The sequence below is a fragment of the Podarcis liolepis genome (assembly GCF_965112155.1).
Source record: "Podarcis liolepis genome assembly, chromosome: 3".
NCBI lineage: Eukaryota > Metazoa > Chordata > Lepidosauria > Squamata > Lacertidae > Podarcis > Podarcis liolepis.
Window position 1 is genome coordinate 116,491,153 of NC_139557.1, and position 27,609 is coordinate 116,518,761.

At 44.4% G+C, this 27,609-nt stretch overlaps 3 long non-coding RNA genes across 3 annotated transcripts; 2 read left to right on the plus strand and 1 right to left on the minus strand.

Moving 5' to 3' along the window:
- Positions 1-5,246: 5,246 nt before the first annotated feature.
- LOC310702817 lies at positions 5,247-11,586 on the plus strand. The gene is made up of 3 exons (XR_014523629.1): positions 5,247-5,408; positions 9,111-9,238; positions 11,434-11,586. It is a non-coding gene; the product is annotated as an uncharacterized lncRNA (long non-coding RNA).
- Positions 9,090-26,216, minus strand: LOC310702827. Its single transcript, XR_014523645.1, has 2 exons — positions 25,814-26,216; positions 9,090-9,260 (listed from the first exon to the last, which is right to left on the minus strand). It is a non-coding gene; the product is annotated as an uncharacterized lncRNA (long non-coding RNA).
- LOC310702819 lies at positions 21,844-25,969 on the plus strand. Its single transcript, XR_014523631.1, has 3 exons — positions 21,844-22,001; positions 24,003-24,127; positions 25,798-25,969. It is a non-coding gene; the product is annotated as an uncharacterized lncRNA (long non-coding RNA).
- Positions 26,217-27,609: the final 1,393 nt, after the last annotated feature.

Below are 27,609 nucleotides of genomic sequence, written 5' to 3' on the forward strand. Positions count from 1 at the left end.
GGAAAGAGAGTAAGACCTCAAAGTTTGCTCTCACTGGACTTCCCCTAGTCAGGGCCACCTGCAACCATTTGTGTTGCAAGAAGAATAAAAGGAAAGAGAAGGAGACAGGCAAAGATCAGTGAAAAGCTTGTTGGAGCTGGAGACTCTGCCATGCAGCTACTGACCACCACTAGGAAGGATGCTAATGAATACTTTAATATTATGATTGTGATTCTATTAAAGTATCTTTATTCCTTGCAAGCCACCCTGGAAGGATTTGTATCCTGACATCATCATCATCATCATCATCATCATCATCATCATCATCATTTATTTATACCCCACCTATCTGGCTGGGTTTCCCCAGACACTCTGGGCAGCTCTCAACAGAATATTAAAAATATGATAAAACATCAAACATTAAAAACTTCCCTAAACAGGGCTGCCTTCAAATGTCTTCTAAAAGTCAGATAGTTGTTTATTTCCTTGACATATTATGGGGGGCGGCGCGTTCCACAGAGCAGGTGCCACTGCCGAGAAGGCCCTCTGCCTGATTCCCTGTAACCTCACTTCCCGTAGTGAGGGAACCGCCAGAAGGCCCTCGGAAGCTGAACGGTGGGGGTGCAGACGCTCCTTCAGGTATATCGGGCCGAGGCTGTATACCTGACAGGAGGGACATAAGCCATTGTAATATATAAATTCTTTGCACATCTCCATTCTGGAGACAGCAAAGCCACTTCCGAGCTGGAGAGGAGGTGGAGTTGCGGGCCCACCCTCTTCCCACGCAGGCATAATTGTTACTCAAATGAAGGGGGGGAAGGAAGCGCCATCACCTTCCCCCAAAGCGAAGGGTAGTCTGGTAAAGGACTCCGGGGGGCGTTGCCCTGTCCGAAGCCTATGGAGGTGTGGGCCTAAGGCATGCCCCCAAGCGGTGACACCCGGGGGATCCTAGTTGGCGTACTTCAGCAGGACTCCCCCGGCTGGTGGTTAACCCTTCCCAGTCTCCATGCTGGGTAGTCGATAGGAACCAACGCCTAAGGCCAATACCTCTCAATTCCTGTAATCAATAAAGTTGTGGCCTTTTTCGCCCATTAACCTTAAATAATGTGTCCTGTGTCTTCATTTCACATGGGGGGAGGGGACTTGCCACGCAACACAGGAGCTCTAGTGAATTCAGAGGACACACTGAAACAAATGATTAGGGACGGCCATTTCTCCACAAATTAGGTAATGGAGAGTTGGATTTAGAGGGTGGTGCAGGGGGAAGTCAATGTTGGTTGGATAGAGTCCCTTGCATCATTTCCCCATCCAGCAGTAAACCTCCTGAAGCTGGCTACACATTATGCTGGAAGAGGAGAGCATTAGAAGACAGGGAAGCATCCTCACGTTGCCTAAGAAACTGACCAACTCTTCCCTATACGACACTTCGGTCTGTGGTATACAGCCTGGTACCAGAACACTGGGAAAAAGTATAGCACACTAATGGAAGGTTGGGACACTGGTTCAGCTGCCCAAAGAGCTGCGGGAAGTGGCCGGTCTCCCAGTGCTGACCTCTACAACACAAGCGTCCTGGTAATGGGAGAAAGGTGAACTCAAAAGTTTCATTGAAAGGCGTCTGTGTGGTTACGTGCATGTCTGCAACCAAAGCTGCAAAGTCACCAGGTTAGTTTCAGCTGGGCCCTGCCTGTAATAATAATAATAATAATAATAATAATAATAATAAAATAATAATAATAATAATAATAATAATAATAATAATAATAATAATAATAATAAAATAATAATAATAATAATAATAATAATAATAATAATAATAATAATAATAATAATAATAATAATAATAATAATTTATTTATACCCCGCCCATCTGGCTGGGCCTCCCCAGCCACTCTGGGCGGCTTCCATAGAACCCAAAAATACAGTAAAATATCACACGTTAAAAACTTCCCTAAACAGGGCTGCCTTAAGATGTCTTCTGAATGTCAGGTAGTTGTTTATCGCTTTGACATCTGCTGGAAGGGCGTTCCACAGGGCGGGCGCCACTACCGAGAAGGCCCTCTGCCTGGTTCCCTGTAGCTTTGCTTCTCGCAATGAGGGGAACCGCCAGAAGGCCCTCGGCGCTGGACCTCAGTGTTTGGGCAGAGTGATGGGGGTGGAGACGCACCTTCAGGTATACTGGACCGAGGCCGTTTAGGGCTTTAAAGGTCAGCACCAACACTTTGAATTGTGCTCGGAAACGTACCGGGAGCCAATGTAGGTCTTTCAAGACCGGTGTTATATGGTCTCGGCGGCCGCCCCCAGTCACCAGTCTGGCTGCCGCATTCTGGATTAAACCCATGTGACACACTTCTGTCACCATAGCTGTTGCTTACAATTATTTTTGTTCAGGAGCCATTTTTTTCTGGTTCCAAAATTTCCTTTCCTTTCCATTTGGGAAGGAAGTGTGAAGTATCTGCAAGGATGTAAATCAGTTACGAGCATCAGACACACCTAAGATTGGTCAATGCTGTTCTGTCAACAGGACTTGATCATGACACAGCAAGTAGCTGGAATTGATTGCCAGTCGAAGGAAAAGCTTTGCAAATACGACCAAATCATTTATGCATTGTTAAGTGTTGTTGGCACCGATATATGCATTTGTATTTACATTTTTCTGTAATAAAGTCAAACCTCAGTTGTCGAATGTAATCCGTTCTGGAAGCCTGTTCGGCTTCTGAAATGTTCGACAACTGAGGCATGGCTTCCGATTCGTTGCAAGAGCTACTTCGGACATTCAGCTTCCAAAAAATGTTTGAAAACCAGAGCATTTACTTCTGGGTTTTCAGTGTTCGGAAGCCTAAACATTCCAAAACCTAGCTATTCGGGAGCCAAGGTTTGACTGTATAATTATTTTTTGTAGACATTGCTTGGCCGGCTGCTGAAAAAGCAACACAAAATTCAGGGCAAGGCAGAAAAACTGCTGTACTTCTGTGGTTTATTGTTTCTGAATCAGGTAGGTGCGCACTAAAATCTTGGCTTTGTCCCCCCAAGTGAAAGAATGTTTGCATCCAGTGTGAGGTAGTGGATCTTTGGCCCTGTGGGAATGCCTGCCGTTTGCCTCCACTTACAGTATGTGCTGCCTGCACACTTGCAAAAAAAAAGGAAAAGCAATTTTATAAAAAATGCCATAGGTTTCAAGTGCCCTGTCATCCAAAGGGAGCCAAAACCAAGTAATGATGCTATTGGAACTTCTCACCAATAGGAACGGGTTAAAGAGTCAATCAAGGCCTGCAAAACATGTTACACTGGTACCTCGTTTTACGGAAGGGATCCATTCTGGAGGTCCATTCATAACATGAAAAGCCCACAACTCGAAGTGCCGCATCTGTGCAGGTGCACGGCATGATTTAGCGCTTCTGCGCATGTGTGAGCAGAGAAACCTGGAAGTAACCCATTCTGGTACTTCTGGGTTGCCATGGGAAGCAACCTGAAAAGACGCAACACGAGGTATGACTGTACTAGTTTTTCTGCATAAGGTGAATCTTCCAAGACTTTTGGACTCTCAAAGAGAAGAAAAGCAGCAGTTCGCAAGTGTTCCTCATGGCCACTGGGTGCTGTTGACCAGATAAGTGGCTATTTGGAAGCTTGCATTGAATGTATTGTTCAGAGTTTGACATGATCATAATCATTCATCTAAAAAGGTAAAGGGACCCCTGACCATTAGGTCCAGTCGTGGCCCACTCTGGGGTTGTGGCGCTCATCTCGCTTTATTGGCCGAGGGAGCCGGCGTACAGCTTCTGGGTGATGTGGCCAGCATGACGAAGCCACTTCTGGCGAACCAGAGCAGCGCACAGAAATGCCGTTTACCTTCCTGACGGAGCGGTACCTATCTATCTACTTGCACTTTGACGAGCTTTTGAACTGCTAGGTTGGCAATAGCAGGGAGCGAACAATGGGAGCTCACCTCATTGCGGGGATTCGAACCGCCGACCTTCTGATCGGCAAGTCCTAGGCTCTGTGGTTTAACCCACAGCGCCACCCGCGTCCCTAATCATTCATCTAGCCACGTTTAAAGAAATAAAAGGCAAACAAGGTGCTATCCTATTCATATGGATAAAAATTGTTTTTCTTTTTGTTATTGTTACGACTACTGCTACCCAGGGGCAGAGGAAGGGGAGTGCAGTGGGGGAGGGTCGCCCCGGGTGTCACCACTGAGGGGGGGTGTCAAAATGCCAGGTGGCACTCACCACGGGGCCTGCAGCACCTCCGAGCCACGTGCCTCTCCTGGGTGGCATGGGCACATGTGGTGGCTTGGGCACACACAGGATCTGCGCTGCCCAAATGGTCCGCCCGCTGCCTCCCCACCAGCTCTAGGGCAGCTGAGTTGGAGGAGGCAGGCAGTCTCTGGAGACCCCGCAGTGCTCCCCGCCCCTATGTGTGGCTTGCCATGCCCTCGCCCTACCCCTGGGCACTCTGCCCCAGGCGCCCAAGCAACTTCCTCTGCTGCTGCTACCACTGCTATTGCTTACATGAACATGAGTGGCGTCTTGCAAAGCTCATAAGCAGGCATAGGCAAACTCGGCCCTCCAGATGTTTTGGGACTACAACTCCCATCATCCCTAGCGAACAGGACCAGTGGTCAGGGATGATGGGAATTGTAGTCTCAAAACATCTGGAGGGCCGAGTTTGTCTATGCCTGCTCATAAGCATGGCAGGTCCAATTCAAATGCCAACATGGGGAAGAAGAGATTTCTAGCTGCTTGGAGCAGCTGCTTGCTGGGGTCAAGAAAATGTTTTTAGCAAAAAAATAATAATCTGGGAATGGTAGCAGTTTATGCCACGCAACCAGTTGTGGAGAGAAAATGCTGGTTTTCCCATGTACCACCACAGGGCAGATTAGGCTGAAATAGCTCATGCTTGCTGCCCAAACCACACCTTTATTTGATGGTGGGTCAGTGGTGGGGTACATTCATTGCACAGGAGAAAGGTTTTAAATTCAGTCCATGGTTTATGCAGGTAGGGTCTGAGAAGACTCCTGTGTGGAAATCTGGACAGCTGATTTCAGTCCAACTAGGCAATACCGAACTAATTGGAAGATCAACTAGCACATAAGGCAACACCAGCTGCTACCTCTTTCAGGTTCTGTCTAGATAATTACATGCAATATCTAGATAACAGGCTATTGACTTCGGGCTGTAACTTCCTTATGAATCCTTTCCCAATTATCTAGGAAAATATTTGCACAATTATGCTAATATTCAACTGCAGCAAAAACAAAAGCAAAGCACCCACGCCATGCTGTGACACGTTCCTCTTTGCCCTATAAGTACAAGGACTACTCTAACATCTCTACATCCTGTCAACTCTTGAAACGCTATCTAATTTTTCAGCCATGAAGATCTTTGCTCTTTTCACAGCTGTTCTCTTCTTTGTGCTGATGGCTGCTCCAGGTAACGATATTTATTTATTTATTTATTTAAAAATACAGTCAAATCTCGGTTGTCAAACACAATCCATTCTGGAAGACAATTCGATTTCCGAAACGCTTGACAGCTGAGGCATGGCTTCTGATTGCAAGAGCTTCTTGCACTCAAGCAGAAGCCGCGTCGGACGTTCGGGTTCTGAAAAATGTTCAAAAACCAAAGCATTTACTTCTGTGTTTTGGGTGTTGGGGAGCCGAAACGATGAAAAACAGAGCCGTTCAAGAACTGAGGTTTGACCGTACAGTGGTACCTCGTTTTGAGTCCGGGTTCCGTTCCTGAGCCCTGGACGCTCAGCGAAAGGGACTCTCGACAATTATCCGCTCTGCGCACAAGCGTGAACAGTTTTGTGCTTTTGCACATGTGTGAAGCGTGATTTAGTGCTTCTGCATGTGTGCAAGTGGCAAACCCGGAAGTAACCCATTCTGGTACTTCCAGGTTTGCTGTGGATGTTCCACGAAATGGAAGCTAAACGGGGCAGACTCACAACGAGGTACTACTTAATTGACAAACTACTTGATTACAATAAAGCACAAGGCAGTTGCATTGAGGATCACCAAATTGTGACTATGTAGCATGGTGGGTGAGCAATGCCCTTCCCCACAACATTTAACTTCCACTGTTTCACCGTCCTGTATAGATGAATTTTGCATTTTCATGATGTCATGAACCACCCAGAATTTTATGCAAATATAGCGCTGTGGGTTAAACAACAGAGCCTAGGACTTGCTGATCTGAAGGTTGGCGGTTCGAATCCCCGTGGCGGGGTGAGCTCCCATTGCTCAGTCCCTGCTCCTGCCAACCTAGCAGTTCGAAAGCACGTCAAAGTGAAAGTAGATAAATAGGTACCGCTCCGGCGGGAAGGTAAACGGCGTTTCCGTGTGCTGCTCTGGTTTGCCAGAAGCAGCTTAGTCATGCTGGCCACATGACCTGGAAGCTGTACACAGGCTGCCTTGGTCAATAAAGTGAGATGAGCGCTGCAACCCCAGAGTCAGTCACGACTGGACCTAATGGTCAGGGGTCCCTTTACCTTTCCCTATATAACAAATAGGGGACGTGGGTGGCGCTGTGGGTTAAACCACAGAGCCTAGGACTTGCTGATCGGAAGGTCGGCGGTTCAGATCCCTGCGACGGGGTGAGCTCCTGTTGCTCGGTCCCAGCTCCTGCCAACCTAGCAGTTCGAAAGCACGTAGATAAATAGGGACTGCTATTTAAGGTAAACGGCGCTGGTTCGCCAGAAGTGGCTTAGTCATGCTGGCCACATGACCCAGAAGCTGTCTGCGGACAAGCGCTGGCTCCCGGCCTCTTGAGCGAGATGAGCGCGCAACCCCAGAGTCGGTCACGACTGGACCTGATGGTCAGGGGTCCCTTTACCTTTTTATAACAAATAGGCTCTGCTTCCCCAATATCCCATCAGTCCTAGAAGCCCACAGATGATTTCAAGGTTGTTGTTTTGTGCATACCTAATTTGCAGTGGTGGACTGGATGTGGGCCTATAAACTATGTTTGAATCCTGGGACTCATTGGATGGGTTGTTCCAATGCCCAGGAGACAGGCAGGTTACCTGTTCTGGATGAGGTTGCCCTGCCTCTGAAGGAGAAAGAGGAGAAATGCATAGCTTGGCATGGTCTGGATGCATCTTTGTCAATTGAGCATTTTCATTTGTTTTACCAGCTGAGGCCAATCCTGGACTAGGAAAGCCAAACCATTGTAGTCCATGCATAGGTAGACTGAAGGCTGGATTATTATAATATGCTCTATGTGAGGCTGCTCTTGGAGCTAGTTCAGAACTCCAGCTGCTGCAGAAGGCTGCTGATGGAGGCATCTGGTCTAGAACATTTGACACCTTCAATAAAGCCGCTACACTGGCTGACCATCCATTACCAAACCAGGTTCAAACGACAACAACAACGACTTTATTTGCGTAGCCAACAGGCCATAGCATCAAAGGACAAACACCGACAGAAATACATTACAAATATAGCTACCGTATAATCTTATAACCTATTAAAACCCTAGGTAGAAGCTGGATTATCATTCATCAATGACCCTCCGTCCCATGGGTGACGGCCTTTTCTCTGGTAGATTGTTCCAGGTCGGTTAAGTAAATAGACCAGCCAAATTGAAAGATTATAAATATAAATATAACCTTGGAAGGATGGTCAGGCCAGGGAGAAAGATAATAATAACAACCAGATGCAGATAAGTTAAAAATCTCAGTACTTAAAACTTAGCAGAGATAATAAAATACTAATAATAAAACATAGAGATAATAATGATAAGATCCTAGGTGAGGAATCCGAGTGACGACACTGATGCCATTCAGATGGCAGCTCTCAGTCTCATTGCTCTCTTGAAAAATTTAGCAACGTTTTCTGTTGTCGAGCTGTTCAGGTTGGCTAGGAGTGAGAACAATTTGGCTTCACAAGAGCGGCCCAGGATGGCAGATAGGAGCGGCGTGATGGTCTCGTCCCTGAGATCTTTATATAGGGAACAAGACAGGAGGACGTGTGACACAGTCTCTATGTAGCCAGCTCCACAGGGGCAGAGCCGGTTCTCGAATGAAATTTTTTGATATCTACCTTCAAGAACAGCTGAGGGTAACATATTTAGTCTGGCCAATGTAAAGGCCCGTCTGAGTTTTGGAACCAGGTTCAAAGTTCTTGTTTTAATTTATGAAGCCCTGAACAACTTGGGTACATCCAGGACCCCGAGAATCCTTATATTCCAGCTCAGTCCCTGAAATCATCTGCAGGGATGTCAGTGGTTGTGCCCAAAGTTGGCGATGCCCATTTGACAACAACAGGAAACCAAGCCTTTAGTGTCACATGTGGTGTCCTCTGGTGCCTTCTCTTTCAACTTTTAGACCCCTCCTGAAAACATTTCACTTACATCATGCGTATGCAGTCTGTTAAGGATACGTTGCTCCAAAACAATGAGCTGCTTTCTGATTTTAACATTTTTATATCATTTTTTTCTTGTATGGTTTTACATACAATATTTGTAAATGGCCCTGATATATATATTTATATATAGTGGTACTTTGGGTTACAGATGCTTCAGGTTAAGTGATTTCGGGTTGTGCACCGTGCGGAACCCGGAAGTACTGGAACGGGTTACTTCCGGGTTTTAGTGCTCACGCATGCACAGAAAAACTAAATTGTGCTTTGCGCGTGCACAGAAGTGCCGAATTGTGACCCGCGTGTGTGCAGACGCGGTGCTGCGGGTTGAGAATGCTGCAGGTTGTGAACGTGCCTCCTGCATGGATCATGTTCGCAACCCAAGGTTCCACTGTATAAATATAAATTTATATGTAAATGGCCCTGATATATATATTTATATATAAATATAAATATTGGGATAGATTCCTTTATAAATGAATTAATAAGTGATAAAAAAGATGTCTGTGCCTGGGAAGTCCATTGAATGCACAGAAATCATTACCTTGTTATTGGGGTGGTTTCCAATAGGGGAAGGGGTCACCCAAGTTCAGTGTGAGAGGGAGGAAGTGGGAATTGCACCCACGTGTTACAGGCTTGGGTGCCTCTGTCCAGTGCTCCAGCCACAGCCCCTTCTATTAAGTTGGCTACAGTCCTATTGCCACCCACCAGCTGAGTCTGCTATTAGCAGGAATGACAATGAGAACTCAACTTGTTCTTTCTTTTGCTACAGCACTTGCGCAGACGTCAGAGGCAGAATGTCGCAGGATGGGTGGCAGCTGCCATAATGGCTTTTGCCCAATAGGCAAAATTCACAAGGGACATTGTGGTAACCCGAGAAGATGGTGCTGCAGAAGATAGGTAAGAATTCTAGATGCATCTCCTGCCCTGCTGTCAGGATTGTTTTGTCCATTGGTTCTTTTTATCTAAGCCAATTTGGAGAAGTCCCAGTCCAAGCCAAAACCCGGGCTGGCTTTTAAGACATGTTAATGTATCCGGCTGCGACGTGGGTGGCGCTGTGGGTTAAACCACAGAGCCTAGGGCTTGCCAATCAGAAGATCGGCTGTTCGAATCCCCACGACGGGGTGAGCTCCTGTTGCTCGGTCCCTGCTCCTGCCAACCTAGCAGATCGAAAGCACATCAAAGTGCAAGTAGATAAATAGGTACCGCTCCAGCGGGAAGGTAAACGGCGTTTCCGTGCGCTGCTCTGCTTTGCCAGAAGCGGCTTAGACATGCTGGCCACATGACCCAGAAGCTGTACTCTGGCTCCCTTGGCCAATGAAGTGATATGAGCGCTGCAACCCCAGAGTTGGTCACGACTGGACCTAACAGTCAGGGTCCTTTACCTTAATGTATCCGGCAGGAGAATAAGAAAAGCATATTTGTATACAGAACACAATAAGTAGGAATACTGCTGGCCAGAGTGATAAAATAGCTTGGCATATTCTTGTGTCTGTTACATGTGCCTGATCTGTAGATGTTGCTGGGGCCAAGAAATGACTCATCCAGAACTTCTACATGCTTCTTCATAGGCTGTTAGGTTCCCACCTCAATTCCATCCATCCTGGAAGAGCCTATGAACTTGGCCCACTGTGTGCTGGTGATGATTTCTAAAATGCTGAGCTGTACCATAGAGGCTGAGTCTGTCACCTGGGCAACTCTCTCCCTCTCCTGTTCGTCTGTTTATGATATGCAGGAAAGCAAAATGGTCCAGATCATTGTGAAATAGTTAATCTAGAAATGGAGGTGCTTTCAAGACTTTTCCAAGGGATAGTTTCCCTCCAAACAGTTCTGCCCCAGTATTTCTTCCAGGCCCTGCTATGGCAGTTGTTGATGCTTTCCTTAGGAAATACATGCTAACACCCAGCTTTTTTGAAAGAAATCTGGGCTACCTGAAGACTGGCAGAAATCAGAAATCAGAATGAATTGCTTTTGGTCATGCTAAGCTTAACAAGTGCAGAACCAGTGGGAAGCTAAAGCCTTTCAATCACTACCCCCCCATTAAAAAAATTATTGGCCTTGACATAGTGTATTAAGTTTAGAGGAGGGGTCGATACAAATTTCAAGTTAGTCTGTATCTTTAATGAGGAAACAACCAATTCTGCTGGTGAAAACGTATTCAAAGCAGAAGAGGCTGATCTGTGTTCTTCCAGATGTTGCCAGTTTCAAACTCTTCCATCACCCTTGTCCCCCTGCCATGCTGGCTGTTGGGGCCATCAGGAGGAAGAGTCTAACAACATCTGGCAGGTTAGAAGATCCCCATCTCATTTTAAGGATAAATAACGTATCAATATAGGGATGCGGGTGGTGCTGTGGGTTAAACCACAGAGCCTAGGGCTTGCTGACCAGAAGATCGGCGGTTCGAATCCCCGTGATGGGGTGAGATCCCATTGCTCAGTCCCTGCTTCTGCCAACCTAGCAGTTCGAAAGCATGTCAAAGTGCAAGTAGATAAATAGGTACCACTCCAGTGGGAAGGTAAACGGCATTTCCGTGCGTTGCTCTGGTTCACCAGAAGCAGCTTAGTCATGCTGGCTACATGACCTGGAAGCTGTACGCCGGCTCCCTTGGCCAATAAAGCGAGATGAGTGCTGCAACCCCAGATTCGGTCACGACTGGACCTAATGGTCAGGGGTCCCTTTACCTTTACCTTAACGTATCAAGTAGTAGATAGGTAGCCGTGTTGGTCTGCCATAGTCAAAATAAAAAAAATCCTTCCAGTAGCACCTTAAAGACCAACTAAGTTAGTTCTTGGTATGAGCTTTCGTGTGCATGCACACTTCTTCAGATACCCTGAAGAAGAAGTGTGCATGCACACGAAAGAAGTGTGCATGCACACGAAAGCTCATACCAAGAACTAACTTAGTTGGTCTTTAAGGTGCTACTGGAAGGATTTTTTTTATTTTAACGTATCAATATATTTTCCCTCTATCTCTTTGTATTTAAATATGTGTTTGTGTTTTTGAGATGTATGCGTTCAGCTTTTTAGTCCTGATTATCTATGTAATACAACATTAAAAACTGCAGAATCTGACAATGTTTTTTCTCTTTGGTGCAGATAACCTCAAGATGTTGTCTACTCACCATGGATTTAGGGTAGCTTGAACATTTGATGGTAATGCTCTTCTGATTTGCCTCCAGCTTTTAATGGAGCTGATTCTATGGTGATAGTTAAATAAAAATAATTAAAGACAATATATTTGAGCATCTATGTTTTTTGTGTGTCTGTGTATTGAAGAAGTAGATTGTCAAAGAGATCTTTTCGGGGTGCAGATGTAGAGAAATTCACACTTCTCTGAATATTGCAATGTGGTTTTCTTGCTGAGTTATGTCTACAAAAAATGCAGTTATTAGGGAAAATTGCACTGCAAGGATGTCTATATTAGACAAGATTACATACAGAAATCTGCATAGTGGGGAAAATGCGCATTTAAATGCTGATGAATTTTCATGAGGACGTTTAAGAAATGCAAAGCAGTTTGGAGAACTGATCTTAAGATAAGGAAAATGAGCAACTGAGGAAAACTGAAATTAATAGATGCAGGCTAATGACAATTGTGGTCTCAACCATTTTGAGGGTGTCACATTGCCTACTCCAATTGAAGGCACCGGCAGGTTGCCACCTTCCAAAGAAAACAACCCCAAACATCTTTGTTGTTAGGAACAATACTTTAGCTTTATACTGTAGAAGCCTTTGCTAATTGCTCAGAGGATATACACAGAATCTCATAATACTGAAAAAAAAACCTTGCAGGGGAGGCCAAAAATTATAGCAACCACATCAGACAGTTAAACCCTGGAACATAGATGGGTGTTGGGGATGCTTGAGACTAACAAATAATAGCTTTAGCCAGGTCAGTTCATGGCTTAACTGATATTTGGATTCAGGACAACCTACATATAATTCATGGCTGTAACCTCTATGTTACAAAATAGCCAATGCAGCTGGCTTCACAATTCAGGATTGGAAGAGGGCAAGGTGGGTATGTTGACACCTTGTTGCCTCACAAGAAGGACTTTGCAACTAAACTGACAGTTGGCTCCATATACAGTGGTACCTCTGGTTACGAACTTAATTCGTTCCAGAGGTCCGTTCTTAACCTGAAACCATTCTTAACCTGAGGTACCACTTTAGCTAATGGGGCATCCCACTGCCACCGCATGATTTCTGTTCTCACCCTGAGGTAAAGTTTTCAACCCGAGGTACTACCTCCGGGTTAGCGGAGTCTGTAACCCGAAGTGTTTGTAACCCAAGGTGTTTGTAACCCTAGGTACCACTGTATGCCCCAAGCTCAAACCAACTTGAGTTTTTAAAAAAGGAAACTCTTTTTTAAATGCTGGACATTTAAATGCTGGATATTTTTCAAAATCCCCCCCGTCTCTCTTCTTCACCCCCCCATTTTCATTTCACTTTAAATTTTCACGCCATCTTTCCGTACTGCGATACACAAGGCGATTCTCAAGTTGAAGAAACAACAAAACAGACAGCGAAGATCACACACCTGATAACGGTCTGATCGAATTCAAAGCAGTCATAATAAAAGCATAACTTTGAAATAAACAACTTATATCAAATAAAAGAATATTCAACAATCCATTAGAATGTAATAGTAAATAGACACTGCCTTCCTCCAGAGAAATATCCTGGCACAATGGCTCAGTCATAGCCTGAAGGGATTCAGGGTGTTGTTTTTCTTCAGCTTGATTTCCAAATATGCAAAGCAGTGCTCACTTTCCTGGCATATACTCCCGTGGTGAAATGATTATGATTTTGAAACAATCCCATCAAACGCATTCAAGGGCAGGTTGAACATTTCAATAGAGGGAGGAGAGAGACTCATGCTGTTCTCTCCTGCATGTATATCTTGTTTACCTGCCTGACAGAAGCAATATATAATGCCATAATCTTCTAATTAAAGCCCAAGCAGCTGCAGACATCTGTATGACTCACCTAACATTTCATCCTCAACATCGATTTCCACTTATAAGAATTAGGTCCCATGCCCTAACATAACTCAGACTATAGCTAAGCCTAGGGATGTGTGTATTTGCCAATTTCATTTCTCTTAGTTGCATTTTAAGTTTGGCTTGCTACATTTCTGCATATATTTGCCTTAAAAAAAAAATCTTCATGGAGATTTGTACAGTTTTGTGTTTCTTCTAACAGATGATTTTTTGTACACATTTTTTTGCCTGGTATGCACATTCTCGCAAGCAATTTCCCCACCTTTAAAGCCCTATACAGCCTAGGACCCTCATACCTACGGGACCGTCTCTCCTGGTATGTCCCACGGAGGACCTTACAGTCTTCAAACAAAAACATATTGGAGATCCCGGGCCACAGAGAGGTTAGACTGGCCTCAACCAGAGCCAGGGCTTTTTCGGCTATGGCTCCGATCTGGTGGAACGCTCTGCCACAAGAGATTAGGGCCCTGCAGGACTTGACATCTTTCCGCAGGGCCTGCAAGACAGAGCTGTTCCACCAAGCCTTTGGTCAGGGCACAGCCTGACTCCCTCCTTTGGCAATCTTCACAGAACTCTATCCCAATGGTTGCCATCAATTTGATTTGAAGTATTTTTTTAATGAAATGATTTTAGAATGTTGCATTATTTTATTGTTGTTAGCTGCCCTGAGCCCGGCTTCAGCTGGGAAGGGTGGGATATAAATAAATAAATAAATAAATAAATAATAATAATAATAATAATAATAATAATAATGTGCAAATAATTCACTAATGTGTGAATAATGCACGTTTTTGTAGTCTACTTTTGCAGCAGACCATTTGGAGACCTGCTGTGATGAGCTCTTGAGACGCTTTGAAGGGAATAAAGGCTTTTGACTTCATAAAAATCTCGATGCCATGATTTTCTAGTTTAGGTGGCCTGAAGTTGCTGGCCAGCATCCAATCCCTAGCAAGGAATTAGGTGTGTTGTGCTGCAGGGGGTACAATGTGTACACAGTATCTTCAGTTGCATAGACTCCTGGAGCCTGTTCCAGTGAACATGCAAATATTGGGACTGAGCTCCCACCCACTGTGCCACTGACAGCTGGAACTAACCACCGGATAGGGCATCACCATACCCATATTGCCTAAATAATGTACACATTAAGGACATGGCCCTTAACAGCCGTAGTTTCCTGGTACATTCTGGAGTTGCAGTAAATGAAGAGCAAAACATGTTCAACTGGAAAGGCATTTAAGAGTCCGGGATGAACAAGTGACTTACAGGAAGAGGAGTAAAGACTTCATCCAGCAAATCAGGATGAACGCAGGATATGAAAGCTCATTGTCATACAACCACTCTGCTAATAAATCAGAATGAATGTCTCAACCAAGACCAGGTTATCAGACTATTTGGGTGTCCTTTGAATTATGAATTCATGATGCTCTTTGCTCAGGGTGGTACCAGGGCAATGTGCCCCTGTTTTCAGGGCTGTTTATGTCAGTAAAAATTTAAGGGGGAAATGCTGTGTTGTTTCCAATCAGTTCCAATCAGTTGTTTCCAACCCTGTGGCTTTTTACTTAAATCCTGTTACTTTCCATACCACAAATGCATACCCTCCAAGTGTCCTGATTTTCCAGGGAGTGTCAGGATTATGAAAGCTATCCTCCCGGCTTCTGATTTGATCCTGGAATGTCCCTATTTCCCCTGCTAGTGCCAGTGCCGCAGAGCTCAAGGAGGAGGATGAATCAGCGCTTGTTGTGGGTGGCGGCTGCAGTGGCCGCAGCTTTGAAGGAGCCTCCCATTGCCTTTCCTTGGCCTCTTCTGCTGGCCTCTTCTCTTAGGCATAGTGGCTGCTGGACCGCAGGTGAGGAGGAGGAGAGGTTGTGACTGCCGAGGACCAGTCCTGCTGGCTCTGAAGGGCAGGCAGAGGACAAGAAAGAGGGAGTGGAGTCATCATTAAAAACAAAAAACAAAAATCGCTTTGTGTGTCTGTGTCCAATCTTGCCCCACTTGAAAATTTATGCATTGAGGAATATCGAAACAAGAAACAACTAGAGAATGGATAATATTTAAGAATTATGTAAAATTCTTAGCAGAAACTGAGCGATATTTGTAAAGAAAAAGATCAAAGCAGAAAGAAATGATATTATATAATGTAAACCTATGTAAAAAAGAATTTTATATCAAACAGTATAATGAGAAGGGTGGGAAGAATTATGTCGATGAGTACTCTTTTATTATGTAAATAACTTTGTCTTTTTTTTATTTGTTGCTTATCTTTGCTACTTCTTTATTTTTTCTTTTGCTCTTTCTTTATAAATTTTCTATTTTATGGACATGCCCAAAGATTAAGGCATTCTGGGAGATGATCTATAATGAAATGAAAAAGGTATTCAAATATACCTTTCTGAAGAAACCAGAGACCTTGCTTTTGGGCATGGTTGGCCAATTGGTGCCAAGGAAAGATAGAACCTTTTTTATGTATGCCACAACAGAAGCAAGAATACTTATTGCAAAATACTGGAAGACGCAAGATCTACCCACCAGGGAAGAATGGCAGATGAAACTGATGGACTACATGGAAATGGCGGAAATGACTGGCAGAATCCGAGACCAGGGAGAAGAGTCGGTGGAAGAAGATTGGAAAAAAATTAAAGTATATTTACAAAAACATTGTAAAATTAATGAATGTTAGAAAGATGCTGGAATGAATTACATGGTTTTAGCAGAAAGGTTATAAAGAACTGAGTAAAAATAGATTGTTAATGGGTCAAAGTTTAAAATTTAAGGTTAAATTGTGTCAAGATAAACTATGGAACAAAGTTGGAGAAAGAGGGAAAGGACTTGCTGAAACAACTAATTGAATTAGAATACAAAAAGGGAGGTGTGAGGAAGTCAAGGAAACAAGTAAATGAAAGATAAAGATATGAAAATACTGGATGTTAGTGTTTTTAAATGTTTTTGTTTTTTCACTCTTATTACTTTGTTGTACTGTTTTGGGGTTTTCTCCCCCCACTCTTTTTTTCTTAGTATTGTATTTTTCTTTTATTTTTGAAGTATTGTAATCTTTTTTTCTTTTTTATCACTGCCTGCTTTTCTTTTTTTTGTAATTGTTAAACTTTAATAAATATCATTTAAAAAAAATATAAATTTTCTATTTTCTATTATTTTATTTTTTCTACCTGTTCAGAGATAGTACATAATATTTGTATAGACATGCAAATATTTTAATCAACAAAGAATATTAATTAATAATAATTTATGCATTGATGTCTTTCTAACTTTCTTTCTTTCTTTCTTTCTTTCTTTCTTTCTTTCTTTCTTTCTTTCTTAATAATTTTTATTAAAGATGTTCTCGGGTTACAAAACTGCATGCATCACCTCTATTTTCATGTCTTTTCAACAAGATCAGTTACATTCGGCGTGAGACATTAATGTTGGATACAGTATAAGATTGGGGGAGAAGAGAGATGGGAAGAGGGAACAAATTTCTATTCATTCATTGTTTTTCCACATGTGCTTTTCTTCTTGTAAATCTGCAGAAGAATAAAATAAAATAAAACCAGGATTAAGGGGGTTTCTCTGAGGGGTGGGGGGCACGTGCTCTGTTCCCCGTTGGTGTACTGGCGGTGGCACTTGCCCTCCCTTTGGTAGGAAATGCTCTGTAGGGGGGGGGCTGGGGGGACAGAAAAAAGGGGAGGGGTCAATGAGAGTCAGATGGAGGGGGGGAGTGAGAATGCCAGGGTGGAGCAGAGGCAGAAAAACAGACATCGAAAGGATAGCATACCCTCCCTATTTTGACCTAAGGAAGGTTGGAGGTTATGAAAATGTTCCAGGGAGTTGTTGTTGTCATGAAGTAGTGATTCTGTCAGCAAGTATCGCTGGGTGGGGCCCCTCAGGCAGGTGGTAACAATTAGTCCCCAAAATGGGAGCAGATGATGATGATAATTTACTTGTACCCCCACCTATCTTGCTGGGTTTCCCCAGCCACTCTGGGCAGCTTCCAACAAAGATTTGTTGTTTAGTCATTTAGTTGTGTCTGACTCTTCGTGACCCCATGGACCAGAGCACGCCAGGCACTTCTGTCTTCCACTGCCTCCCGCAGTTTGGTCAAACTCATGCTGCTGGCTGCAAGAACACTGTCCAACCATGTCATCCTCTGTCATCCCCTTCTCCTTGTGCCCTCCATCTTTCCCAACATCTGTTGCATTCTGAGGCCAAAGGAAAGGACCGGACCCTGATTAAAATAAGACACGAGGCTTTGACTGGCAAGGCTCTCGGAGGAAGTGTGTAAAACCACACCCCTAACCAGGCCATTTTATTAACAAAAGAATCCTTCACACAGTGCTCGTGAGAACCAATCATATTTCCTCTGAGCATTTCATCAAACCCCACGTGGGAACAAAGTTACACTACAGCACTAATGAGCATGCATACCCCGCAGGTGAGAAATATACATGATACACATGTGAGATCTGTTTCCTGGCTCCAAGATTAACATCTTGAGATTAACATATTAGAAAAGCTACATCAAAGAAACTGCCCATAGTCTTAGATGACCCAGGATGCCTGCCTGTCTGTCAGTGTACGTGACTTGTCAAGAAAGAGAAATGGAACAGGGATGCAGAGGTGTGGAGTGATCAAGAATCATATCAAAATAGTTTAAACCCAGTCAACGCAATGCTTTCATTGCTGACACAGATGGCTTACTCTATATTTGTTATAATTCCTCATAGCAATCCCACCTGATCACTACAAACATCAGGGTCTTTTCCAGGGAGTCTTCTCTTCTCATGAGGTGGCCAAAGTATTGGAGCCTCAGCTTCAGGATCTGTCCTTCCTGTGAGCACTCAGGGCTGATTTCCTTAAGAATGGATGTGTTTGATCTTCTTGCAGTCCATGGGACTCTCAAGAGTCTCCTCCAGCACCAACAAAGATTAAGAATACATTAAAATCAGGCTGCCAGCCTTCCTTGGCCCCATAAATATTCGAGTTAACTTGCCGAGAGGAGGGAGAGAGCACGTTGTAGATTAGACTGCCGTTTGATGTCTGTAGCTGGTGCCAGAGAAGAACTCAGTAAAGCCTGATAACCCGTTCGGTGCCTATGTGTGTTATTAGAAGCTTGAAGGGGCGGCTCAGGAAAGCGATCTCCAGCTTGACAGTCCCCCCCCCCCATTTTTGTTGTGCTGGAATCTCGCCTCCAGATGGTAGCATTGCCATCGCACTGAAAGACTACGTGAGGCAAACCGAAATATGGGTCTTCTGTTCTGGAAGACCATTCAACTTGCAAAACGTTCGACAATCAAGGTGTGGCTTCCATTTGGTTGCAAGAGCTTCTTGCACTCAAGCGGAAGCTGTGACAGACGTTTGGGTTCCAAAAAATGTTTGAAAACTGGAGCATTTACATCTGGCTTTTTGGCGTTCGGGAGCCAAAACGTTTCAAAATGAAGCCGTTCGTGAACCGAGGTTTGACCATAACAGGTTATACTTATCAAAACATTAAAAGAGGATCTGTTGATCAACATAAAGAAACCTATTGCCCAATCAAACAAGTCTGGGCAAGTGCACTGGGATAATAGGCTGATCTAATCAATCCCATTTCATGACGCATGCAGCAAGGTTTGACAAATAAGCCAATCATAACATGTAACATGGCCCAGCTGACCCACATTCACCCTGATGCACCTGACAGGCCCAAGCCCAAACCGGCTGAGATATTAATCTGATAGTTTCTTATGTCTACCCAGCCACCCAGACCAAATGTCAAGAAGCCAAATTCTTAAGCACCACTCCAGTCATACAGACAACAGTGTAAAGTTGGCAAAAAAAGAGGAGACATAGGCTGATTGGTGTCCCTCCCCAAAATTCCCCCCCACCAACAATTAGCAAAACCCATACAGCTGGTGGCGCTGTGGGTTAAACCACAGAGCCTAGGACTTGCTGATCAGAAGGTCGGCAGTTCGAATCCCTGCAACGGGGTGAGCTCCCATTGCTCAGTCCCTGCTCCTAGCAGTTCGAAAGCACGTCAAAGTGCAAGTAGATAAATAGGTACAGCTCTGGTGGGAAGGTAAATGGCGTTTCCGTGTGCTGCTCTGGTTCGCCAGAAGCGGCTTAGTCATGCTGGCCACATGATCCGGAAGCTGTACGCTGGCTCCCTCGGCCAATAAAGCAAGATGAGCTCTGCAACCCCAGAGTTGGCCACGACTGGACGTAATGGTCAGGGGTCCCTTTACCTTTATACAGCTAGAACAGGAGAGTGGGGGTCACAAGTAGAAGGGTGAATGCAGTGTAGAGAGGCTTAAATTCTGGAAGTATAAGGTGGAATGATGCATGGATGGTCCAGTATAAACCCACCACCAATGAACTATTGACATGTTGCAGGATATATCTGCAAAGAAACCAAAACCAAAGCCAATGTAGAGGGGCCAATACTCGAAACTCGGCTTTGTGCAAGCAAATCTGCATGGTTGTTGAAAGAATGGGTCAGCTGGAGGGACCAGGAAAGAAACTAAAGTTGACCAATTTAGACCCCCCTCCCTCCCATCCTTTGCATTCTGTTGTAGTGTGTGTGTGGGGAGGGGAGTTGTGGGGGAGATGGGAATGATATGCAAGGGCCCTCACCAAGAGCAGGGAGTGGGTGAGAAGAGATCTCCCCTGGGGGTGGGGAAGAAACACGATCTAGTTCAATTTCTGATTTGGTTAAGCAACCAACCAAAATGTTACCAGTTGTTCTGCTTAAGGTGAATCCTTACATCCTTTTGGGCTACAAAAGAGAAGAAAAGCAGGTTCTTTGGCAAGTGTTCCTTGTGGTTACTGGCTGCTGGTGGTGGAAAGCTATGCTTAGCACAGGTGATGACCAGGTAAGGGGCTTTTGGAAACCTTGCATTGAAAGGTTTGCTCAGATTCTGAAATGATGGTCACCATTCATCCTTGTTGTTGTTGTTGTTTAGTCATTTAGTCGTGTCTGACTCTTTGTGACCCCATGGACCAGAGCACGCCAGGCACTCCTGTCTTCCACTGCCTCCCGCAGTTTGGTCAAACTAATGCTGGTAGCTTCGAGAACACTACCCAACCATCTTGTCCTCTGCCGTCCCCTTATCCTTGTGCCCTCAGTCTTTCCCAACATCAGGGTCTTTTCCAGGGAGTCTTCTCTTCTCATGAGGTGGCCAAAGTATTGGAGCCTCAGCTTCAGGATCTGTCCTTCCAGTGAGCACTCAGGGCTGATTTCCTTCAGAATGGAGAGGTCTGATCTTCTTGCAGTCCATGGGACTCTCAAGAGTGTCCTCCAGCACCATAATTCAAAAGCATCAATTTTTCGGCGATCAGCCTTCCATACATCACTACTGGGAAAACCATAGTTTTAACTATACGGACCTTTGTTGGTAAGGTGATGTCTCTGCTTTTTAAGATGCTGTCTAGGTTTGTCATTGCTCACCATTCATCTACGTCTGCTTTTAAAAATTAAAGGCTAACAAGATGTTAACCACTTGTTATCTCATGTGGATGAGAACTGCTGTTCTGGTTACTGCTGCTACTACTAATGCTGCTGCTACAATGCCAACATGAATGGGGCCTTGCACAGCTCAGGTCCATAACCTGAGAAGCTTCCAATCCAAATATAAACATGGAGAAGATGAAATTTCTATCTGCTTGGAGCAGCTGGAAAGGGAGGTTTTTGTGGGGATTTGCAAAATATTTGTGTGTGTTTGTGCGGTTGCAAAAAACCCCCTCTGGAAATGGCCACCATTTATGCCATGCGACCATTTCCTGTGTTGAGATAAAAAGATGGCTGCCCCCAATTTAAGATTCTGGGGCAGAATCAGGAGAAATGGACTTTAGGCTGAAATGGCTTCTGCCTCCCACACATACCTTTGTTAGATGGTGAGACTGCAGGTCAGTGGTGGAATACAGTCTCTGCCGTGTCTCAGTTCTCCAAAGGACCATAGACCATGGATAGGCAAACTAAAGCCTGGGGGCCGGATCTGGCCCAATTGCCTTCTAAATCCGGCCCGCGGATGGTCAGGGAATCTGTGTGTTTTTACATGAGTAGACTGTGTCCTTTTATTTAAAATGCATCTCTGGATTATTTGTGGGGCATAGGAATCCGTTCATATATTTTTTTCAAAATATAGTCCGGCCCCCAACAAGGTCTGAGTGACAGTGGACTGGCCCCCTGCTGGAAAAAATTGCTGACCCCTGCCACAGACCCTGGGTGAGTGCCTGGAACTCCTTGGAAACTTGCTGCAGCTCAGCAGAGAGTAGGGGTGGCACCTAACTTTTGTAACAAAATGCTGCCTTATCTCCATGCCCTATCTAGATAATTACACGTAATAATATTTTTAAAATATTGTTTTCGTGCATGAGGATAGTTAATTACATTAACAGCCAGGTCAAGAACTGGCTGTCGTATTGGGGCTATGCATTCCCTAGAAATACTTTTCCAAGTAACTAGGAATATACTTGCATAATAATACCATCATTAGATTGCAGCAACCCACAAGCAGCACCCACAAGATCATCATACCATGATACGAACACTCCCCTTTGCCCTATAAATACAAGGACCTTTCCAGCACCTCTCCATCCTGCCGTCTCCTGACACCCCATCCAATTGTTCAGTCATGAAGATCTTTGCCTTCCTTACAGCTGTTCTCTTCTTTGTGCTGATGGCTGCTCCAGGTGAGTTTTCAATTGATGATCCACAAATGTGGACTTGGGGAGGGTATGTAGCTGCTGCTTCCATACTCTGCTGTATGGTGGACCACCAATGGGCTCCTAGATGTCTTGGGAATCCAATTCCCATCAGCCTCAGTCAGCATAGCCACAGCCCAGTCTGGGATGGTGGGAGGTTGGGAGAGTCCAGCAACAACTGGAGACCCATGGATTGCCTGTACCTGCTCTATAGGAACCAGGCTAGTAAGTAATATTTCCATATCTTAGATAGGGAGCCCTTACTCGCATGAGGACAGTCCCAGGAGATCAACATTCTCAAGCTCAAGCATGCCTTACAGTTAATAAATTTCCACTCTTTCACCATTGTGCATAAGACAAATCTTGCATTTTCTTAGTTCTGTAACCACCCAGAGTGTAGTGCTTTGATTGATTGATTGATTGATTGATTTGATTTATATATTGCCCTTCATCATAAGGTCTCAGGGTGGTTCACAGAATAAAATACAGGATAAAAACAAGTAAATAATTAAAATCAAACCGGCAAAACAATAAGCCTTCCCCTTCCCACATGTCCATTTAAAAGGCTGTAGGATATTAATCAGCCAAAGGCCTGCTTGAAGATGAACGTTTTTGCCTGGTGCCTAAAACTACATAAAGGTAAAGGGACCCCTGACCATTAGGTCCAGTCGTGACTGACTCTGGGGTTGTGGCGCTCATCTCGCTTTACTGGCCAAGGGAGCCGGTGTACAGTTTCCGGGTCATGTGGCCAGCATGACAAAGCCGCTTCTGGCAAACCAGAGCAGTGCACAGAAACCCCGTTTAGCTTCCTGCCAGTGCGGAACCTATTTATCTACTTGCACTTTGACGTGCTTTCGAACTGCTAGGTTGGCAGGAGCAGGGACCAAGCAATGGGAGCTCACCCCGTTGTGGGGATTCGAACCTGCCGACCTTCTGATCGGCAAGTCCTAGGCTCTGTGGTTTAACCCACAGCACCACTCGCGTCACAAAACTACATAATGAGGGTCAAAACCAGCATTTTGAGTTGGGTCCAGAAGCTAATTAGTAGCCAATGCAGTCAGGCTAGGATTGGAGACCCTCCAAGTGTCCCTATTTTCCAGGGACATTCCTGATCTCAGCCATCCGGGTTTCTCCTTTGATCCCAGAATGTCCCACTTTTCCTTAGGATGTCCCTATTTTCCCTGGAGAAATGTTGGAGGTTATGGAGTTATCCAACCCCCGAGCCATTTGAAGGCAATCCTGTACAGGGGAGTTTTTTGTTTTTTAAAATGTTTAATGTTTTATTATGTTTTTATGTATGTTGGAAGCCACCCAGAGTGGCTTTTCTTTCAGGTTGCTCAAGTGATCTTCAGGTTATTGTTTTCTTATTAGCAAAACACTCCCCTTCTAATCTGCATATGCTTGTGTTGCTGAGAAGTCTCCTGAATGAGCTTACCAGGGGTCAGCAAAATTTTTCAGCAGGGGGCCAGTCCACTGTCCCTCAGACCTTGTGGGGGGCTGGACTATATTTTGAAAAAAAAATATGAACGAATTCCTATGCCCTACAAATACCCCAGAGATGCATTTTCAATAAAAGCACACATTCTACTCATGTAAAAAGACCCCACAAATAACCCAGAGATGCATTTTAAATAAAAGAACATATTCTACTCATGTAAAAACACACTGATTCCCAGACCATCTGTGGGCCGGATTTAGAAGGCGATTGGGCCGGATCCAGCCCCCGGGCCTTAGTTTGCCTACCCATGGCTTAAACCATTCCTGTGTTTGGGGTGGTGGTGGTTTCCAATAGGGAAGGGGGCACTCAAGTTCAGTATGAGAGGGTTAACCCACATGTTACAGGCTGGTGTACACCTGTTCAGTTTTCTGGCCGGCCAGCTATGGCCCCTTCTATTATTTTGGCTACTGTCCTGTTGGCACTCGCCAGCTGAGTCTGCTATTAGCTAGAGTGGGGATGAAAATGCAGTTCTTTTATTTCTTTTGGTACAGCACTCGCGTGGCCAAAGACATATGGTGAATGTTATCGTGCCCATGGCAGCTGCCACCATTCTTGCCCACACCATACACGACAAATTGGAGAGTGTGCACGTCACGTACGTTGCTGCAAATAAGGGGTAAGGATTCTAGAAAAAGTGTTTGTCCTATTGTCAACATTGTTTTGTCTGTCGGTTCTTTCTGTATAAGCCTGTTTGGAGCAGCCTCAGCCTAAGCCAGAATCCCAGCTGGCTTTTAATAAATATTAATGTATCCCGCAGGGAATAAGAACAGCATATTTTTTCCTGTTCAACACATGAAATATACTCGGAGTCGAGAGTGGATTTCATGCTCTTTATTCAGCTCATAGCAGTGAGGAGGAATGAATGTTCCCCTCAAAGTATCTGCTTTACATACATTATTTACACAATGGACTGCACGTGATTGGTTAATTCTGGGGTTCTACTGTAGGCCAATCAGGTTGTGGATTCACTTCCACCTGGAGCTGGATTGGGTGGCTCCTATGGACCAATCATACTGCTGCATTGTTCTAGGACCAATCAGACTGCTGCATTTTGGATCCTATTCAACTCAGTACATAACAACACAATAAGTAGGGATGCTGCTAACTAGAAGGAAAAATAGATTGGTGTGTTCTTGTGCCTGTAACAGATGTTGAAGATATCAAATATTGTGCAGTTTGAAGCGACTGGAAGCAGAAGAACTAACTCCTTTGGAAGGGAAGCATTGTCCAGACCCATGAAAACATTATTCAAAGTTTTACTGGCAGAACTTTCTTTAAAACAGAATTAAAACATCAAAAATATCCATAAAATATCTTGTGCTGGCCAGCACAGGTTCAGCATCTTGCAAAATATGAGAATAATAATAAGCAAACCTCACCCGGCCCTCTCTCTCAGCTGCTTTGGAGCCTCCAGGCAGTGGCGTAGCGTGGGTTGTCAGCACCCGGGGCAAGGCAAGTAATTTGCGCCCCCTAACTCGTGAATTTGTGCCCCCTAACCCGTGGATTTGCGCCCCCTAACCCTAACCCCGAGATGTTGCGCCCGGTGTGGCTGGACCCCCCTGCACCCCCCACGCTACGCCACTGCCTCCAGGCTCCCCCTTTGTTCAGGAGAGCTATTTACTTGCATTGTTCTCCCAGTAGCATCCAGAGACCTCCATTTGCACCTGAGTTTGGGAGACAAAGAATCAGAGGCAACTCCTTTCAAAATCAAGAATGCAACCCAATACCTCTTGCATGTTCCCAGGTTTACAACCCTCACATGTTAGCTACCAGAGAACAACAGTCAGTTTGTTAATCATCAACTCTGCAAGGAGCTCGGAGTCATTTAGAATACTCTTTTGGAAAACCCCCAGTGTTAGCAATACACTTTTGGGTATTTTCCATTTTAAACCTCCATCAATACATATACATCTTTCATTTCTGTGTGAATTAAACCATTATACTTAACAACAGATGCCTCATTTGTATGAATCACAAGCTGTCCTTCTTCACTGACTTGCCTCAACACTTCATCAATGAAGGATGCTTGGAGGAGAAATTGACTCATTGTGAGTTGATGATGCTTTCTGAAATATTGGTGCTAAACTGCAGCACAGAGCCGTAAGACTGGTATATTTCTAGCTATTCTGTATTTTTAATGAGGAAGCGACAAATCACCTTGCTCAGAAGTTATTCAGATCAGGAGATGCTGACCTGTGCTTCTCCAGATGTTCTCAGCTTACAGATCTCCATCACCTTTGACAATAAAGACTCTGGAATCTGAAAGTGTTTTTCTCTTTGCTGCAGATAGTGCCACGGCTACTCACAGCGGATTTCAGCGTTACTTCCATGGCTTGAACCCTCATAGACCCAGCTTATTTCGCTCTACAATCCCTTCTCCTGATTTGCTGTGCTTTTAATGGAGCTGATTCTGTATTGAATTGTCCATGTTAGTTAAAAAAGCATGTATTCTAGCAGCGTTTTTGGTGCCTCTGTGTTTTGGAGAAGTAGTTTGTGGAGGAGATTTCTTCATGGTGTATCCTAGGATTACCCAGTCAGTAGAGTATGAGATTCTTAACCTCAGGGTTGCGGGTTTGAACCCCACATCAGGCAAAACATTTCTTCATTTCAGGAGGTTGGACTAGATGACCTTTGTGGTCCCTTCCAACTCTACAATTCTATGATTCTATGAGTTTACCTAAGGGACCAGCTACTTTTCCAAAGTTTGTCCTTGTTACGGAAAAATCTGGGTGCGGGGTTACTCTGCCACCCAGCTTGTCGGACTAAGTCCGCGGGTCCCTGCGGAAGAAAAATGAGCTCAGCCGGACGCAGGAGCAAACTGCAGAAGATCCGAGTTTATTGCGCAACAGGTTCAAGGCAAGATTGAACAGCGAGAAAGGGGTGACATGAACTTTTGAAATTTCCTTCCATGTCCCAGAATACAGTGCAAAATACATCCCAGTTACATCATGAATACATTAAGAAGAGGTTGGGTTACACAGATTACATCACGAATACATTAGGAAGAGGTTGGGTTACACCGGATTAACATATGGAGGAGGGAGGGGGGAATATGCAGAGCTGGAGATATGCGCAGATAAGCACATCCTGAGAAGACAATGGTCCATGCATGCATAGTCTGCCACCTGGCATCGCCCGGAGGAAGGGCTTGGCAGAGCGATTTGACCGGATTAGGATCTTGACACCTTGCATGAGGGATTATGGAGGACAGGGGAGGTGTCATGGGGTCCTAGAGAAATTGAGCAAATTGGCACATTGATTTTCTATGAATTTTATAGATTTTAGTCCCTTTTGACATTGACAATTGGAAATAAATGGATATATTGTAGTGAAGAAGGAGGTGATGAAGACATGCCCCCCCCTTCCGTATCAGTCCTGCTAAGGTAGGGATGGACAACATGATACCTTCCTACCAGCCCCATCATCTCTGATCATGTGCATGTAAGCACCACTTTTCTCTGATGAAAATAGCGACGTCCTATCTAACACTAATAATAATAATACCCTGCCCATTAGGACGGTTCATAAAAAACTTTTTTTTTTAAAAAAAAAGCCTGCTCCAAAGGTCTTATCTTACTACACTAGGGATTATATAGCTATATCTGAAATTTCATGCATATCAGTTAATATATTGACCCTCCTCTACGAAAATAGCTGTTTACTTGGCCGTTTTCCTGTGTCATAAAGGCTGAAATTTCAATTCAGTGGAGCAGGGTCAAGATATTAACTGATATGCATGAATATGATATGCTCCAGCCACTCTGGGAGGCTTCCAACATACATAAAAACATAATAAGACATTGAACATAAAAAACCTCCCTATTCAGGTCTGTCTTCAAATGTCTCATGAAGGTTGGATGGTTACTTATCTCATCACAACTCTCAACACACTTAACAAACTAGTGTTCTCAGTAGGGTTGCCATACTTCAAACAGTGAAAATCTGAACAGAAAATGTTTTTTGCTTTTTGGGCAAAATCGCTTTGAAAAAAAATGCTGCTTTTGAGCTATTTTTATGGGGAAAGTGGCAAGAAAAGGCACTGCCAGATTTTCCTGGACATTTTTTACAGATTTATGTCTGGACAATGCTGCCAACTGC